The sequence below is a fragment of the Mirounga angustirostris genome, unplaced genomic scaffold, assembly GCF_029215605.1.
Source record: "Mirounga angustirostris isolate CCGP_5_RB_7025 unplaced genomic scaffold, mMirAng1.0.hap1 SCAF_13, whole genome shotgun sequence".
In the NCBI taxonomy this organism is placed as follows: Eukaryota; Metazoa; Chordata; class Mammalia; order Carnivora; family Phocidae; genus Mirounga; species Mirounga angustirostris.
Genome location: NW_026991721.1, coordinates 94,590,096 through 94,609,680, shown reverse-complemented (window position 1 = coordinate 94,609,680; position 19,585 = coordinate 94,590,096). Strand labels below are relative to the sequence as shown.

General features: G+C 43.5%; 1 long non-coding RNA gene across 2 annotated transcripts in view; it reads left to right on the top strand.

Annotated features, from left to right (window-relative positions):
* The window catches only part of LOC123857729 (uncharacterized), a 259,889-nt gene that overhangs the window by 49,523 nt on the left and 190,781 nt on the right, over positions 1 to 19,585 (top strand). For both annotated transcript variants that reach the window (XR_010407092.1, XR_006793954.3), the window contains exon 4: positions 6,423 to 6,488. This is a non-coding gene — a long non-coding RNA (uncharacterized LOC123857729). The remainder of the gene's footprint in view (positions 1 to 6,422; positions 6,489 to 19,585) is intronic.

Here is a 19,585-nt window from a genome sequence, read left to right as displayed (position 1 = left end):
TTCGGCTCAGGTCATGATCCCAGGGTCCTGGGATCGAGTCCCGCATCGGGCTCCTTGCTCAGCAGGGAGTCTGCTTCTCCCTCTCCCTCTGCTGCTCCCCCTGCTCATGCTCTCTCTCTGTATCTCTGTGTCTCAAATGAGTAAATTTAAAAAAAATCTTAAAAAAAAATAATTATTGATAGGTATATACTTATTGCCATTTTATTAATTGTCTTTTGCTTTTTTGTTCTCTGTACCTCTTCCCTCTCTTGCTCTCTTCCCTTCTTACTTGATGAATTTCTTTAGTGTTATGCTTAGATTTCTTTCTCTTTATTTTTTTGTGTATCTATTATAGGTTTTTGGTTTTTGGTTACCATGAGATTCATATATAATACCGTATGTATATAGCAATCTATTTTAAGTTGATAGTGACTTAAGTTCAAACACATTCTCAAAGCACTACATTTTTACTCTGTGTATCAATGTATATGACATATTTTACATCTTTTTATTTTGTATATCCTTTAATTATTGTAGATATATTTGGTTTTAGTACTTTTGTCTTTTAACCTCTGTACTAGCTTTATATCAGTGAAATTTTTTCTTTTCATAATTCTTTTAGTTATGGCCTTTTTTTTTTTCTCTCCTTAAAGAAGACCCTTTAACATTTCTTTTAAGGGTGGCTTAGTGGGGTGAACTTTTAAAATTTTTGTTTGTATGGGAAACTTTCTCTCCTTCAATTCTGAATGATAACCTTGCCAGGTAGAATATTCTTGGTTGTAGGTTTTCTTCCTTTCATCACTTTGAATATATGTTGCCACTCTCTTCTGGCCTGCATAGTTTCTGCTGAAAAATCAGCCGATAACTTTATGGGGTTTCCTTTGTATGTAACTAGTTGCTTTTCTATTGCTGCTTTTAAGATTCTTTTTATTTAATTTTTGACATTTTAATTATTCAATAAATATTTTGAATGAACATAAAAATAAATAAGAGCAATCAAGTGTTGTAGGTGCTGTCTATGAGGCAAAAAAGGAGGGAATTCCAAGGAGAGTTTGGGAGAAAGCAGTGGTTGTTTTTCTGGAAAGAAGAAAGGCACTCTCAACAGAGGGACTTTCAGAAGCAAAAGCATGAAGGAAGGAAGTGTTTCTGGGGAATTGCATATTCTGAAGTTCAGTGTGGCTCAAGCTTGGAGTGGGAGGAGGGGGTAATACCTGAGATATGGTTCGGGAGGGAGAAGGAGCCAGATCACAAGAAACTGGATTTATAAGGCTAAAGATTCTATCCAGTAAGCAGTAGGGAACCATGGAAAGCTTTAAAGCAGGGGAGAAGTGTGATGAGACTTGCATTTTGGAGAGATGAGTGGAGACCAGGGCAACAGTGTGGGATTGGAAGGGTGCACAGAAATGGGTGTAGAGCAACTGGGAGCATAGGAGCTCATTTGAGGGGGCTGAGGGCTTGAAACAGGCAGGAGCAGAGGAGATGGAGGAGATAGGTGAGAGACACCCATGTGGAGAATTCATAACACATAGTCACTTCCTGGATGTGTTTGGTGAGGATTGCAAGAACTCCCAGGTTTTTGGTGTAGCTTCTCTGAAGGATGAGAAGAGACAAGGCAGCTTTGGGGCAAAAGATCATGAATTTATTGTTGGCCATGTTAATCTTGAGGTACCTGTGGGACCTACTTGTGGAGAGGTCCAGGTTGGGGCTGAGGAGTGAGGTCTGAGTGGAGGGTAGATATCTGGCAGGTGTTGGCAAATAGGTGATAATGAGCACCCAGGGAGTACTGTAGGCCTAAAAGAAAACAGAACCTAAGACAAGATCTGGAGGAGCACTGATATTTAAGGAATAGCAAGCAGCACAGGAGTGTGAGAAGGAGTACCAGAAGGCTAGGAGAGCCAGGAGAGGGGTATACCACGAAAATGGACATGTTTCAGTGAAGGAGTGCTTAGGGTGTCAAGTAAAGACTAGATCGTTTTTTAGAATTAGTAACAAGGAGGTCACCTGGTGAGGACAATTCCAGAAGCAGGTCAGAGCTGAAGTCTGAGGTCATTGTTCAAAAATATAGGTTTTATTATTATTTAGGTATGGCAAGACCAACAAATCAGGAGATGACTGCCATTGAAAAGGTAGTTTGTTATATTCACAGATCCTAAGAAGAGGGACACATGATCCATAGGGGGCTTCCCTGGGAAGTACTGGGCTTGGTCAGGAGGCACAGGAGGGAGAGGGAGCTTCTGTAGGAAAGAATGGGTGAGACAAGATAAGCAGGTTTAGGATTGGCTAGTTTGGATAATTTCAGTGGGTTCTGGGGGCACAGGGGTGACTCTCATTGGCTGGTACCTGGCCTTGCAATGATTACGGAGGGTGGCTAGTGGCCTGGAGTGTGAGAGCCTGATAAAGGAGATGGTTGAGGATGTGGGCACTGTCAAATCAGATTGGCTAGCTAAGCTGGATTGGTAAATTGGGTGGATTAAATTAGATTGGCTGGTTTGCAGTTGAAAGGTGCACTTGTAGGTGAATGGTGTATTAATCTCCAGGAATCAGTTAGCCCTGCGGTGGGTAGTCACCCCAGATGTGGAAGCATCAGAATACAGAACATAAAAGACCTGATTAATACAGTTATGGGTTAGGAGCAAGTGAGAAGAGATTCAAGATGTAAAGGAGAGGAACCTTGTAAGTGAGAGTGGTGTAACTGCTGGTGGCTCACTCTTCTCTCAAGGGTGGTTGGAGGTGGAGAGGTGGGTTGCTAGTCTCTAAAGAATAGGGCTAGAGTCTCCCCTGAAGGCCAGGGCCTGCCTGCTGGGAAGATCTTGCTGACTCCTGCCTTTCGTGCAGCAGCCCCTGGCAGAGATGCTCAAGAGCATGGGCTGGTGGGGCTGCTTGGGCTTTTGGTCTCAAGCTCAGGGTTTTGTCTTGGCCAAGTTCAGTTCTTCTCAGTCTGCACCAAGTCAGGGGAGGACCAGAAAGGGCTGCCTGAGAGAGGTGAGAATAGCCCCTCTGAGTCCTGACTCAGTCTCTCCACGAAAGGGAAAATGAATTAGCAGTTTTTTGGCAGGTACATCTGTGCCTAGGGATAAACAAGACTCATCCTTGTGGAATGTGAGCAGAGTTAGCATTTTTTTTTTTTAATCTGCTTTTGGAAAAAGAAAGGGGAGGCAGAGATCCCACAGCTATCTGAGGCCACCTCTATCTCGACTTTCCAAAGTCAGGACCCATCTTCTTGGGCAAAGCTGCTTTGTAAGCAAGCTGCGGTCTCCTGATTTACAAGCTCATAATATCCCTAACTCTGTCTGAAGAGGCTGACAATTACCCAACACTCCTTGCCAGCTGGCTTCAGCCAAGAGAGCTGCATGTAAATGCAGCATCCTGTAGCTACTCTGGGTCAGGCTATTCCAAAGTGAAGAGAAATTCAACACTTAGATGGAGAAAAGGAAAAAAATCTGAAACATGTTCTTTATGTTAGAGGCATTTCTGCTGCTCATGGGCAGGAAGGAAAGGCAGAGAATGTCAGTGGATGTAGGAAAGCATGTATTTCAGCTTCTCTGGGTGGGAATCAGGCAGATCTCATCCATTCAGCCTTCTAGGAGCTATTGGAGGAATGGGTGGACCTGGGGGTGGGGGTGAAATCTTTCTCAGCCCAAGTCCTGGGCATCATCCTTTCCTGCTTTCACCCCCATATCCAGTCACTCATCCAAACTTGAATTCTACCTGCAAAGTGCTTATGGGGACCAGCTCTTCCTCTTCATCCTGACTGACACAGTGCCAGCCCTAATACTCATTTTCTCTTGCTTGGACTATTGCAGTAGCCTGCAAGCTGGTTTCCTGCCTCCAGTCTCTTACTCCCCATTGCTACCAGAGCAATTAAAAAAAAGATTTTATTTATTCACTAGATAAATAGAGAGAGAGCACAAGAGGGGGAAGCTGCAGGCAGAAGTAGAGGGAGAAGCAGGCTCTCCGTTGAGCAGGGAGCCCAACGTGGGGCTTGATCTCAGGACCCCAAGATCATGACCTGAGCTGAAGGCATACACTTAACTGACTGAGCCACCCGGGCACCCCTGCTACCAGAACAATTTTTTCCCCAAACCGTGTTTTTTTTTTTTTAATGTATATACTTTAAAAATTTTGTAATAACGTGCATGTGTTTTTAAATACAATGATACTAAACAACATGGAGTAAAAACTAAATCTTCACCAACTTGTGTCCTCTAGCCATTGCTACGGTTGTTAGCAATTGTGTTATCCTTCTAGAACTATCCATGTATATAATATTAGTAAATCTGTTCTTGGTGGGGAGGTAAGCAGACAAACTTAGACTGTGATACATTTTGTTGTGTGCCTTACATTTTTTTTAAGATTTTATTTATTTATTTTTGTGAGAGAAAGAGAGAAAGCGAGTGCATGAACTAGAGGGAGGGGCAGAGGGAGAAGCAGACTCCCTGCTGAGCAGGGAGCCCGATGCTCAATCCCAGGACCCTGAGATCATGACCTGAGCTGAAGGCAGACGCTTAACTGACTGAGCCACCCAGGCGCCTGCCTTACATTTCTTTTTTACTGAACAATGTCTCTTGTGGGTCATTCTGTATCAGGATATATAATGTTGACTTTTTAAAAAATCAGTTCTATGATATTCCATTTATGATCATATTACAGTATATTTAACCAGTCCCCTATTGATGGCTGTTTAGGTGTTATAAACTGTATTATTATAAGCAGTAGTTTAAATATTATTACTAAATGTTTAATTCAAATTAAATTATTCAGTGTTTTCTCTCTTTGCAAATGATGTACAGGCTTATATTATCAGGCCAGACTCTTTCCTGAGCTTTGATCCATTGATCAGCTATTATTTTTTTTAAAGATTTATTTATTTTAGAGAGAGTGGAGGGGGAGGGGCAGAGGGGGAGGGAGAGAGAAACCCAGGCAGACTCTGTGCTAAGCATGGAGCCTGACATGGGGCCTGCTCTCACAACCCTAAGATCATGACCTGAGCCAAAACCAAGAGTCAGATGCTTAGCTGACTGCGCCACCCAAGTGCCCCTTGATTAACTATTAATATGTCCACACGACTGTCTCAAATTTATTATGTCTTGTCTTGTCCACTGCATAAAGGGGACCCCCATCTACATAATTGCCTAAGCCCGAAACCTTGAAGTTGTCTGCAATTACTTCATTTCCCTCCCTGCCCACCCACCTGGCCCATCTACCTCCCATAGAGCTCTTTTTTGCCCACTTCTCTCCAAGAATTTGCATCTTCAGTTAAGCCTTTTAACTCCACCTCACGCTGCAGCTGCAGCCCTTCCATAGAAATAATTTCACTACCATCACTCAAAGCTTACAGTCACCTTTCACCGGGATGAATGCAGTCATAATAAGAGTAAAGGGCTTATAAAGCACTTGCTATGTGCCAGGCACCATTCTAAGTGTATTATAAATCCTAGTTGCTTTTAATACTCAAAATCACCCTCAGGGTATGTGGACTACTACTACTACTACTATTATTATTTTACTTGCTTTCAAAAAAATTATTTATTTATTTACTTATTTCATTCCAATATAATTAACATACTGTGTTATATTAGTTTTAGGTGTACAATGTAGTGATTCAGCAATTCTCTACGTTTCTCAGTGTTCATTGGGATAAGTGTGTTCTTAATCCCCTTTATCATTTCACCCATCCCCCCCATCCACCTCCCCTCTGGCGACCACCAGTTTGTTCTCTGTATTTAAAAGTCTTTTTTCAATTGTGTCTTTTTTCTTCATTTGTTTGTTTGTTTTGTTTCTTAAGTTCCACATTTGGAAATCATATGGTATTTGTCTTTCTCTGACTTATATCGCTCAACATTATACCCTCTAGCTCTATCCATGTTGTTGCAAATGGCAAGATTTGATTCTTTTTTATGGCTCAGTAATATTCTATTCTGTATATATACCACCTCTTTATCCATTTATCTATGGATGGATACTTGGGTTGCTTCCATATCTTGAGTATTGTAAATAATGCTGCAATAAACATAGGAGTACATATATCTTTTTTGAATCAGTGTTTTCCTTTTCTTTGGGTAAATACCCAGTAGTGGAATTAGTGGATCATAGGGTAGATCTATTTTTAATTTTTAAAAAAAGATTGTATTTAGTTATTTGAGAGAGAGAGTGTGAGAGAGAGACAGAGCAGGGTGAGGGGCAAAGGGAGAAGCAGACTCCCCGCTGAGCAGGGAGCCCGATGTGGGGCTTGATCCCAGGACTCTGGGATCATGACCTGAGCCGAAGGCAGACACTTATCCATCTGAACCACCCAGGTGCCCTTCTATTTTTAATTTTTTTGAGGAACCTCTATACTGTTTTCCATAGTGGCTGCACCAATTTGCATTTCCACCAACAGTGCATGAGGTTTCTTTTTTCTCCACATCCTCACCAACTCTTGTTACTTCTTGTGTTTCTGACAGGGTATGTGTACTATTATCTCCATTTTATAAATGAGGAAACGGAGGCACAGAGAAGCGCATCAATGGGTAAGAGGCTGACTGTTCAACACTATTCTGCAGAATGATCCCCCTTGTGTCCCTTGCAGAACATTCTCCAAATCAGTGCCCTTTTTAAACATGGAGCAAGTCACATCCTGCACCTCTTTAAAACCCTTCAGTGGCTCCATGTTTTCTCCTTTCTCTTAGAATAAACCCCAGATTCCTATAAGGGATTGCGCGGAGGCCCTACATGTCTCTGGCTTACCTAGCATCACGGTTCTCACCAGCATCATTCTTGACAGGCTCTCTTTTGGTTCTGGGATATTTCCACCTTGTCCCACCTCATGGCACTTGAATTTACTCTTTGTATAGACATGTGGTTCTCTCCTGGGGTTATTTCCTCTCCTTCCTCTCCCCTCAAGACCCCTGCCCTTCTCCCTGACACTCCACCAAGTGTGGTTGTCACAACTGGGGCAAGGGGAGGGGCTGCGGGCATCTAGTGGGTAGAGAGGCCGAGACACTGCTGAACATCCTGCAGTGGCTGGAGCCTCCCCACAGCAAAGAATTCTCTGGCCCCAAATGTCAGCAACTGATAAACCTGTCTCTTCACATGCTTCATTCACTTTCAGTTGTAGATTTGGTGGAAAATTTGGTCTCCCCAGAAATGTCTCCCTGACTCTCCTCTTAAAAGGAGAGCTAGCCTCATGCCCCGCCCAAATGATCTCTGGCCAGTTTCCGAATTATTAGTGCCTTGCTTTATTTTGTTCTTCTGGCTTCCTGGGTTTCAATGTTTTAGGCCACTGTTTCTAACCTTCTTTTTGGAAAATATCTTCGTGAGATATTCTCAGTTTTTTAATTTGGGTCATGTATGGTCTTTAAAATTTATTCTGTAGTTTTGGTGCTACTGTTATTGGAGTCTAGTTTTACATTATACTTTGTGACCTACTTGTGTTATCATGTACATAGGTACTAGTGTTTGAGAAGAGCATTTATTGAATTGGAAAGACCTTGCCAATCAATGTTGAGTGAATCGAATGTTTTCAAAATGCTATATTAATTTGTGCTGTTTTATATAGTACAGGAGCATGTGGTTATTTAAATAAGTTTAAAGTTAAACTAATTAAAATTAAATAGAATTTGAAATTCAGTTCCTCAGGTAGGCTAGCTGCATTTCAAGTTCTCGAGAGCCCGTTGTGGCTCATGGCTACCATGTTGGTTGGCGAAAACAGAAAACATTTCCATCATTGCAGAAATTTCTGTTGGACTGCATTGTTCCAGAATTTGGTCCCATTTTAAGATAAAGCATATATACCACGTGAATGTTCATATAGATGTAGATATCAATTTTTTTGATTTGCATGTGAAATCTTTTATTTATATTTATTTATTTTTTAAGTTTTATTTTATTATGTTATGTTAGTCACCATACATTACATCATTAGTTTTTGATGTAGTGTTCCATGGTTCATTGTTTGTGTATAACACCCAGTGCTCCATTCAGTATGAGCCCTCTTTAATACCCATCACCAGGCTAACCCATCCCCTGACCCCCCTCCCCTCTAGAACCCTCAGTTTGTTTCTCAGAGTCCATAGTCTCTCATGGTTCGTCTCCCCCTCTGATTCCCCCCCTCTTCATTTTTCCCTTCCTACTATCTTCTTCTTCTTCTTCTTTTTTTTTAAACATATAATGTATTATTTATTTCAGAGGTACAGATCTATGATTTAACAGTCTTGCACAATTCACAGCACTCACCATAGCACATACCCTCCCTAATTCTATCACCCAGCCAACCCATCCCTCCTACCCCCCACCACTCCAGCAACTCTCAGTTTGTTTCCTGAGATTAAGAATTCCTCATCAGTGAGATCATAGGATACTTGTCTTTCTCTGATTGACTTATTTCGCTCAGCATAACACCCTCCAGTTCCATCCACATCATTGCAAATGGCAAGATTTCGTTTTTTTTTCTGATGGCTGCATAATGTAGATATCAATTTTATAGGTTTTCTGTTATAATATGGTTTTTAAAACTTTATTTTCTTTTTATACAGTGTACTTTTTTTTTAAAGATTTTTATTTATTTATTTGACAGAGAGAGAGAGACAGCAAGAGAGGGAACACAAGCAGGGGGAGTGGGAGAGGGAGAAGCAGGCTTCCCGCGGAGCAGGGAGCCCAATGCGGGGCTCGATCCCAGGACCCTGAGATCATGACCTGAGCCGAAGGCAGACGCTTAACGACTGACCCGGGTGCCCCTATACAGTGTACTTTTACTAACTTGATAGGATACACTGAATTATTAAATGCTAAAAATCACCACATTCTTTGGAGAAATTTCTACTTTGCCACATTTAAAAAATATACTGCTTCATAAATATTTATTTATTTTTTCCTTTTTTAAAAAAATTTTCTTTTATTATGTTAGTCACCATACAAACATCATTAGTTTTTGATGTGGTGATCCACGATTCATTGTTTTCGTATAATACCCAGTTCTCCATGCTGTACGTGCCCTCCTTAATACCCATCACCGGTCTAACCCATCCCCTCCCCCCTAAAACCCTCAGTTGTTTCTCAGAGTCCATAGTCTCTCATGGTTCATCTCTCCCTCTGATTTCCCCCCCTTCATTTTTCCCTTCCTTCTCCTAATGTCCTCCATGCTAGAAGAAAAATGTTAAGACTATGTCACTTTCCCTTGGATGTCAAGGGAAACATTTTTCTTCAAGATGGGAGGGTCTGATTTCATAAGTGAATCCCCGGGAGTACAAGAGAAAGAAAGAGTACTGGAAAAGTAATGCCACATCCTCTTGTCTTATCTCCTGAAATGCGCATTCAAGACAACTGTGCTTACATTTGCCCCCTCAGAAAACAAAGGACCAAGCAGCACTTCCGGAAGTGAATGTGGCTAACCATTATGGGAATGGGGCATGCTCACTTACGAGGGTCCTCCTGGGATTTCCCCATGACGGACTCTGGCTACTACCTTGTATCCAGCTTCTTAGCAGACAGTGTGGGGCCATGGGTCCCTGCCTGCTAAGTAATGAACCCTCTCAGGGTCCCAGAAGTTGAGGGGTCAGGAGGCTTGGTGGAGTGTCAGGGAGAAGGGTGGGGGTCTTGTCCGTGCCACCTGAGGCGGTGCACCCCCCGTATTTGTGTGAGCATTCTGGGTTGGAGCCAGTGCGAGGCAGATGAGGGCAGGTCGCCCTTGTGATTCACCAATGGTGCCAGCTTGAAATTAGGGCCGGACAGGACTGAGGTGAGGTGAGTGAGGCACTCGTAATGAGAAGTGCAACAGGATGCCAAAAAAAAAAACCTCAGTAGCCAAGAAAATGCTATTTTAATGGCAGTATTTCCAAAAACATAAGAAATGCAAAAATGCCATGATGAATAAAATACCAGTCTTTGAAACAAAGGCAGGATCTGACCCTGCATTTGCACGGTTCACCTTACTTGCATCAACCTCACCTTGGCCCTGTCACCAGATAAAAGTTGCCGTCACCATCTTAAATGTGGCGAGAAGAATTTCCCTTTTTAAAGAGTACAAAACAAAGCTTCCTGCTACTTTTATAAAATGCACGGAGGTCACAGCACACGTCATCAGGATATAGGTGGCTGGATTCTCACAAGGTCACGCACAAGTGCAACCAGAACCTAGCCCCCCGGAAGCTGCCCTTGTGCTCCTTCCAGGCACTACCCCCACCTCAAGGTGAAGCTAACCCCTAGCCTGACGTCTTTTTTTTTCATTTTCTTTTTTTTTTAAATTGAGCTGAAATTCATACAACATAAAATCAACTATTTTAAAGTGTACAATTCAGTGGCGTTTTATATACTCATGGTGCTGTGTGAATGACCACCTCTATCAAATTCTAGAACATTTTCATCTCCCCAAAGGGAAGCTGTACCCATTAAACAGTCGTTTCCTGTTCTCCCTTCCCCAGCCTGTGGCTAACACCAATTTACTCTGTCTCTCGGGATTTACCTATTCAGGACACTTGAAAGAAATGGAATCATACGGCAACATGTGACCTTCTGTGTCTGGCTTCTTTCACTTAAGTGTAATGTTGTCAGGGCTTATCCATGTGGTAGCCAGTGTTGGCCCTTTACTCCTTATTATAGGTGAATAATGTTCCATTGTATGGATACACCACATTTTGCTTATCCAATCATCTGTTGATAGGCATCTGAGTTGTTTCTATCTTTTGACTTTTGTGGATCCCGCTGCTATGAACATTACCGTAGAAGTATTTGAATACCTGTTTTCAACTCTTTTGGGTTTATTCCTCGGGGTAGAATTGCAAAATAATATGATAGCTTTATGTTTAACTTTTTAAGGAACTGCCGAACTGTTTTCCTGAGGCTGCACCACTTTCCATTCCCACCTGGAACGTACAAGGTTTCCAGTTTCTCCATGTCCCAGCTAACACTTACATTCTAGTTTTTGTGGTTGTTGTTGTTGTTGTTGTTTAAATTATAGCCATCCTATGGGTATCTCATTGTGCTTTTGATTTGCATTTTCCTAATGACTAGTTATGTTGAGCATCTTTTTATATGCTTATTGGCCATTTGTAGATCTTCTTTGGAGAACCGTCTATTCACATCCCCTGCTTATTTTAAAATTGGGTTGTTTGTCTTGTTGTCTATTGAGTTCTTTATTTGTTCTGGGTGTTAGACCTTTTAAAGATGTATGGTTTGCAAGTACTTTCTACCATTCTATAGGTTATCTTTTTACTTTTTGGATGACATCATTTAATGCATGAAGGTTTTTAATTTTGATGAATTCCGATTTACCTAATTTTTCTTAGGGTATGTGTGCTTTTGGTATTATATCTAAGAATCCATTGCCAAATCCAGGGTTCATGAAGATTTAACCTTATGGTATCTTATAAAAGTTTTATAGTTAGATTATATTTAGGTTGATCCATTTTGAATTAATTTTTGCATATAGTATGGTGTAGGGATCCAACCTTGTTCTTTTGCATGTGGCTCTCTAGTTGCCTCAGACCATATGTTGAATATTTTTCCCCATTGACTAGTCTTGGCATCTCTGTTGAAAATTAATTGGCCACAGATGTATGGGTTTATTTCTGGACTCTCAACTCTATTCCATAGGCCTGTCTGTCTGTCTTTATGCCACCACCACACTGTATTTATTACTGTAGCTTTGTGTAAGTGTTGAAATCAAGAAATGTGAGTCTCCTAGCCCTCCTTATATTTATTTTGACTAGTTTTACAATTTATGTAAATGGAACCATATAACATGTACTCATAATGTGTTTGTTTTTTTCTACTTGATATTACGTTTGAGAGTTACCTTTTTAGGTTGAGTTTAAAAAAACTCTTTGAGGGGCTCCTGGCTGGCTCAGGGCACCTGATTAAGCATCTGTCTTCAGCTCAGGTCGTGATCTTGGGGTCCTGGAATCGAGACCTGCATGGAGCTCCCTGCTCAGTGGGGAGTCTGCTTCTCTCTCTGCCTCTCTCCCCCACTTGTGCTCTTTCTCTCTCTCTCAAATAAATAAATAAAATCTTTAAAAAAAACCCTTGGAATAAATAACACATTGAAATGATTTAAAGCATTCAAATAGGAGGGCAAGATTAAAGTGAAAAGCCAGGCTGTCTCCCAGTCCAGTTCTCCACCTCCCTTCCCCAGAGACACCCAGTGTTACCAGTATACTGAGCACTTATGGAGAGAAATTTTACGCATAAAGAGGTCTCGGATTATATATCTTCCCCTATGCCTCCACAGAAAAGGTGGCACACACTACATACGAAGAAAACACTTCATTAGACTGAACTTTGTAGTTCTTTCCTTGGCTTATCTTCTCTCCAGCCACATTATTATTATTCAATTTATTTTTTAAAGAGTTCAGGGCTGTTACTTTGTAGGAGGTTAACTCCATTTTTCTGGTGTTTCCACATAACTCGATGCAGCCTGTATAGTGATGTGGTGCCAGTCTCAGCCTATCACATCAGGAAGCAGTTCATGTCAGTTTGTACTATTACTGGTGAAATAAATTTTGATCACTAGGTTAATGTGGAGACTGCCAGGTTTCTCTATTGCAGAATTATCAGGATTTTTTTTTTTGTAATTCATAAATCATCTTTGGGGCAATGTATATCTTGTTACTCATCAAACATTCACTTAAAGGTTTTAATATCCACCGATGATTTTTGCCTGAATCAGTGATTACTGTGATCACTGGAAAATGGTGTGTATGAATTTTGTTTGCACTGTTCTTGAGCTCTGTCCATGTCAAGAGTGAGGCGAGGTCGACAGTGCTGAAAGGTGTCTCTTGCAGTGCTTCTGCATGTCTGTGGTTCCCAGAGTCCTGCTTAGGGTCTCCAGAAGGTTTAGCTTGTAGTCCATCGGAAGGGTGAAGACCCAAGAAGAGAGAGAGATGTGGGGCCAAGAGTGACAATATCAGATACACTGAACTTGCCTCCTACTTCTGGCTCCAGAGAAATCAGAAGCCATTGGTAAGGTTGGTGCTATTTTGTGTAGCTTCTGTACTTTGAACCCTCTCATCTCAGAGATCAGGTTCCTGGTCTTATTTTTGTTCTAAGACCTCATCAGGTTGTTTTTTTTAATCTGGACAGGGTAACTAGATCTTCAGTTTTGAAACCAAATTTGGACTCTCTGTTCTGGAATCCCAGTTTCTTGAGCAAGTCATCCTCTGAAATGAATTCTAGAGTTAAGGGTTGTTCTTAAATGGCTTGATGAGGGTATGTTACTAGGAGTTGAGAGAAGGTGTGGCTGGTATGACACCAGCTTGCTTCTCTACCTTGAATCTTCTCTTCAGGATGATCTTTTCATGGCCTTGGCTTGGTTCTGAGGCCTCTGCAGAATCTGGTCTTCTCTGAAGTAGGCGTCTAGCTCTTTGATCCTGAAACCAAATTTGGATTCTAGACTTCTCGGTGTTGCTTTCTAAAGCAAGCTTTTGTTTGGAAGCATAACTGAAGTAAGATTTTTGGTTGAATGCATGGATGAGAATTTTTAATGGATTCTCTGTGAAGTTGGTGCAACTGTGCTTACCATATGTAGCCACGATCTTGTTTGGAGACTTGTCTCAGGAGGAGAGTCCTGGAGTCCATCCTACAATGCAACTAGCTAGAATGATCTTGTGAAAATGCAAATCTCACTAGTCCTGTGCCCTACCAAAGATCTTTAGATAGTTATCCAATACCTACAGCATCCCCAACTTTATGCCACGAACCCCTGGGATCTGTGAATCCATACAAACACTCCCTAACCACTGTCATTTTGATCTTTATTTAGCATGAAAAATATGAGACGTGAATAATTTATTTGAGGCCAATATAGCTAATAATACAAACAAAGCCTTGTTGGATTCATCATAGTTTTTGTATCTGTGGATTCTAAAGATATGGTTTTTATGTCAGTGGGATCTTCAGAATAGTTTGACATTAAAAGAGGATAATGGAATATTAGTGATTAAAGGAGTTGATTATCAAGCCAAGAAAAGACATGGAGGAACCTTACAGGCATATTACTAAGTGAAAGAAGCCAATCTAAAAAGGCAACATAGTGCATAATCCCAACTGTATGACATTCCCGAAAAGGCAAAACTATGGAGACAATAAAAGGATCGGCGGTTTCCAGGGGCTGATGAGTAGGTGGAGCACAGAGGATTTTAGGGTGAAACTATTGTTTGATATTATAGTAGTAGGTACATGTCATTGTACATCTGTCAAAACCCATAGAATGTACACAAGAATGAAACCTAATGTAAGCTATGGACTTTAGGTGATAATGACGGGCCGACGTGGGTTCATCCATCGTAACGAATGTGCTACTCTGGTGTGGGAATTTGATAATAAGGGAGGCTGTGAGTGTGTAGTTGGGGGCAGGGAGTATATGGAAATCTCTGTGTCTTCTCAACTTTGAACCTAAAACTGCTCTAAAAAATGAAGTCCGTTAAAAAAAAAAAAAGGATTCTTACGTTAAAAAAATGTTGAGAACCCCCTAGCCTTCTGGGTGAAAATCCAAATTCCTTCATGTGCTGGGCCCTCCACAGTTAGGCTCAAGCACCTTTCTGGCCTCCTCTTCCAGCCCACTCCCTCCTCCCAGCAGGGTAGGCTGTGTTCCCGGCCCCACGGCTCCTCTTGCCTGCCACCTTCTTCCTTGCTTGGTGCCTTCATCACTCCCTCTCCTACAGGGCTTGTCTTTCTCCTCCGTCTCTGCCTACAAGTCCTTGGGCTCAGCTCAAATGTCTTGCCCATGGTGAGCCTTCCTCGGTGCATTCAGTTCCAGGCAGAATTGTCACCCCCAAAGCCCTTCACCATTGCACTTCTAGAACAATGTGTCTGTCTGGCAGATGCAATGCCATTAGAAGTCTAGTGTAGTCACTTATCTATGATTTATGCTTCTTTTTCTCCAACCAGACTGTTCTTTTATTTAAAGGATCAGCATGGCATGGAGTATGTGATGGTTAATTTCATGTATCAATTTGACTGGGCTCCAGGATGCTCTGGTAGCCCAAGATTAAACAAAATTTCTAGGTGCGTCTGCGCTGTTGTTTCTGGAAGAGATTAGCTTTTGTTGGTGAGCTCAGGGAAGCAGATGGCTCTTCCAAAAGTGGGTGCCATTATAACAAAGACCTGAAAATGTGCAAGTGGCTTTGCAACTGGAGGGGTTTTGAAGTACATATGCTGGAAGAGCCCCGTATTGTTGCCACGGGGCTCTGAGGAGAGGGTCTGTAGAGAGCTCTGGAAGAAAAGAGGAGAGCACTAAGAGAAAACATCCATCTTTTTTTTTTTTTTTAAGATTTATTTATTTATTTGAGGGGCACCTGGGTGGCTCAGTCGGTTAAGCATGTATGTGCCTTTGGCTCAGGTCATGGTCTCGGGGTCCTGAGATCGAGCCCCGTGTTGGGTTTCCTGCTCAGCAGGGAGTCTGCTTCCCCTTTCCCTCTGCTCTTCCCCCCTGCTTGTGCTCACTCGCTCTCTCTCTCAAATAAATAAATCTTTTAAAAAAGGATTTATTTGAGAGAGGGAGAGAGAGAGCAAGCGGGGGGCGGGGCAGGAGGAGCAGAGGGAGAGGGTGGGGAAGAGGGAGAGAATCTTAAGCAGACTGCACTGAGCGAGGAGCCCGATGTGAGGCTCAATCCCAGGATCCTGAGATCATGACCTGAGCCCAAATCAAGAGTCAGACACTTAACCAACTGAGCCACCCAGGCACCCCAAAAATGTCCGTCTTTTTAGAGAATACATAAACAATCAAGCACAGATTGTTGGTAGAAAAATGAATGGTAAAGGCCATTCTGATGAGGCCTCAGATAGGAAAGAGGGACATGTTATATGACAGTGGAGAAAAGGCCGTCCTCGTTATAAAGTGTTCTAGTGTTTTCTAGAAGGTAGGACTTGGGTGCAATGAAATTGCAATGAAATCGGGTATTTAACTGAGATTTCTTAACAAAGGAGTGGCTTCGTTCCTCCTGACTGCTTACGGTAAAGTGCAAGAGCAGAGAAATGAATTGAAGAAATGAATTGAAGGTGGGCCCGAAATTGTTAAGCAAATAGGAACCAAAACAAAGATTTGAAAAATTCTGTCTGTACTGTGAAAAAAGAGAAAGTGTGTTCGGAAGAGAACACTGAGGACTGACCTAAGGAGAGTAGTGTGATTGTGAACCAGGCATTTAATTAGCTACCTCAACAGAAAACAGGAACTGAGATGAGATAGTAGTAGCAGAAACACTGTCATCCGGGAAAAAGGATCCTGAAGGAGAGTTAAGAGTCATCAGGGCTACTCTCTAGCTTCCAACAGGGCAGGGAGCCGTCTGGCAGAGCTCTGGGGGTGTGATCCCCGCTTGGCAGAGGGCCTCGGCATAGGTGGCACCTCACCAAACCGTGGGGGTGACACTCCATTCCCCGCCCCCGCCCCTGCAGTGGCCTGGAAGGCAGAACATCTAGCCAAAGAGGATTGCTTTCCAGGCTTCAGATCTCATGGCGTTTGTCCTGTGGGTTTTGGACTTGCTTGAGACCTGTCATCCCTTCCTTCTTCCCTGTTCCTCCCTTTTGGAAAGGGAATGTCTGTCTGGTGCCCCCCCCCCCCCACCATTGTATTTGGGAAGCATGTCACTTGCTTGGGTTCACAGGGTCACAGCTGGAGAGCGGTCTGCCTTAGGAGGGAACTTAGCTCCAGTCTGACCCACATCTGATGGAGGCGACAGATGAGACCATGGACTCCTCCAAAGAGCTGACACTGGAATGAATGAGTTTGGGGGTTGCTGGGATGAAATGAATGCATTTTGCATGTGAAAAGGGCATGCATTTGGGGGGCCAGGGGTAGAGGGTTATACACTGAATATTTGTGTCCTCAATTCTGGTATGTTGAAACTTAATGCCCAGTTGTGATGGTGTTAGGAGGTGGTTAGGTCATAAGGGGGGAGCCCTCCCTTTTCAGTGCCCTTCTATGAAGAGGCAGGAGAGCTTGCTTCTCTCTGCCCTCTCTGCCATGTGAAGGGTAATGAGAAGCAGACACACAGCTGAGTTGTGGCTGTTGGGCCCTGCTTTGAGAGATGGGGACACGGAAGCCCAGCTGGTCTAGGTTTGCTTCCTGGCTCGGGAGCATGCCAGAGGTGATGAGGGAACAGAGGTTTGGTTCCTGTATGACTTTCTTCTGTTCCATCCAGGTGCTTCCTTCCAGTTGGGCTGGACCTCTTTTCCCAACACTTGGCATATGCCCTCGGGAAGCTGGGTCGGGGTGGTGGTGGCGGAGCTCAGGCCACTGCAACCCATATGTCCCCCTCAGACCAGAAGACAAATGCTTTCTTTCCTCTAGGGCAGTCCCTTTCCTCCTCCAGCAACTCTTGGTCCTGTGTAAACCTGGGCAAGGTCTGTCATCCCTCTGGCCCTGTATCATCCTTTGTGAAATGGGCTAAGGTCTGATCTGCCCACCTCAGTGAAAGCATCCAGTGTAGCCTGGGTTTATATGTCGAGGCTACACTCCAGGGCCGCCCACACGCTGTGTCCTCTGAGAATAAGCCACCTGCCTAGGCTATTTTCAGACACAGCTGCAGTTGAATAAATCATGATCAGGAAGAGGACAGCACTGTGAGCCCGGAGCCAGCTCTCGAGAGGGCTGGGGGTGCGGCCCGCCCTCCTGCCCCCACTGCTCTGCTCCTCTGCTCCCAGCCACACTCTCCTCCTCCCCCTGGAGCCAGCCCAGCTTCTCTTCTGCAGAAGGCTTGCCCCAAGTGACTCCACCTGCCTCCACTCTGAGCGACTCGACCCAATCCCCATTCCACTCACTTAAAAAACCCCCCACCAGTTGAGTCCCTGCCTGCGGTGTGGTGGGGTGCAGGATGGGGGCAGTGAAAACTTCACCTCCAGCTGGTCATCCTCCGTGGGGATTTGAAGTCCAGAGCACAGCCACACAAAGGAAAGCAGTACATGTGATAAGATGAATGCCAGGTGGAGCGCAGAAGAGGGAAGCAGCACATGGCCTTGGGAAGATGGAGAAGCTAGCAATGGGAGGAGGTGCTGGTCTGGGCTTTTCCCTGTGTATCTTCTTTCCTTCCCATTTTCCTTTCTTCCTTTGACCTCTCAAGCATGCTATTCCATATCAGATACTCTGCTAGGTGCCAGGGGATACAGATGCACTGATTTTTTCTTTTTAAAGATTTTATTTATTTGAGAGAGGGGGAGAGAGAGAGAGAGAACAGGAGGAGGGGCAGAGGCAGAGGGAGAAGCAAACTCCCCACTGAACACAGAGCCCGATGCGGGACTTGATCCCAGGACCCAGAGATCATGACCTGAGCTGAAGGCAGACGCCTAACCGACTGAGCCACCCAGGCGCTGCCAGATGCACTGATTTTAGTTAATTAACTCAGATATGCAAGAAATGATGTGTTTATTTTTCAGGCTCCAATTCTGCTGGGTTGGTGGGAAATGCATCTTTGTCATCTTGGAGTCTCCTGAGCCAAGGTAACGCTAGGCCCAGGTCAGACATGGAGCCGTGGCCCCGGGAGGCTGTGCCTGTTGGCAGCTGACAGTCTGTTCTCCATGCTGCTGAGTCTCCTCAGGCCTGCTCTGCTGGGTCTCTGGGACTCAGGCTCAGCATCCAGGAATCCCAGGCCTGGCCATCTGCTGGGAGCTGCTAGGGAGCAGGGTGTGGTTCCTCCCGTTTGCCTCCCTAGCTCAGGGGAACCTCTTTGTAGTTCAGAAGACTCTCTCTGTGCTTCCAAGCATTTCTCCTCTCCCACAAGGACACCTAGCGTATTCACTCAGGGGAAAACAGAAGGCAGGAAGAAACATGTATTAGTATTATGGGCTGGGTGGTGTCCCCTCAAAATTCGTCTGTGGAAGTCTTAACCCTTTAGTGTCTCAGAATGGCTTTAAAGAGGTAATTAAGTTAAAATGAAGTCTTCAGGGTAGGTCCTGATCCAGTATGACTGGTATGCTCACAAGAGATTTGGACCTAGATGTGCACAAACAGAAGACCATGTGGAAACACCAAAAGAATATGGCCATCTCCAAGGCAAGGAGAGTGGCCTTTGAAGAAACCAACCTTGTTTGACCTTGGACTTCCAGCCTGCAGAACTGTGAGAAAATAGGGGCGCCTGGATGGCTCAGTCAGTTTAAGCATCTGTCTCTTGATCTCAGCTCAGGTCTTGATCTTAATGTTGGGAATTCAAGCCTCGTGTTGGGCTCCACCCTAGGTGTGGAGCCTACTTAAAAAAATTGTGAGAAAAGAAATTTCTGTTCTTTAAGCTACTCGGTAACATTTTGTAATGGCAGCCCTAGCAAACTAATACAGTTAGGATATATGTTTGGTTGGTGTAACAAAGGAACCCAAAATACAGTGGTTTAAACCAGATGGAAGTTAATTTTTATGTCATGCACCAGTTTGAACATGAGCTTCATAGCTGACATGGGGCTGGGGATTCACACTTCTGACTTTCTGTTCTCTCACCCCTTGGGATGTTGTTCTTATCTTTGTGATCCCAGAGAGCTCCCCATTATGTCCCTAGGTCCACATCTGGCCAGCAGGAAGGGGAAAAAGGGGAGGGGAGAGGAGTGCCCCTTTCCTTTTAAGGAAGGGCAAGAACTGGAAGGTGGAGACATTACTTTTTTTTTTGGTAAAGTACGCCTGATTTTTTTAAAAAGATTTTATTTATTAGAGAGAGAG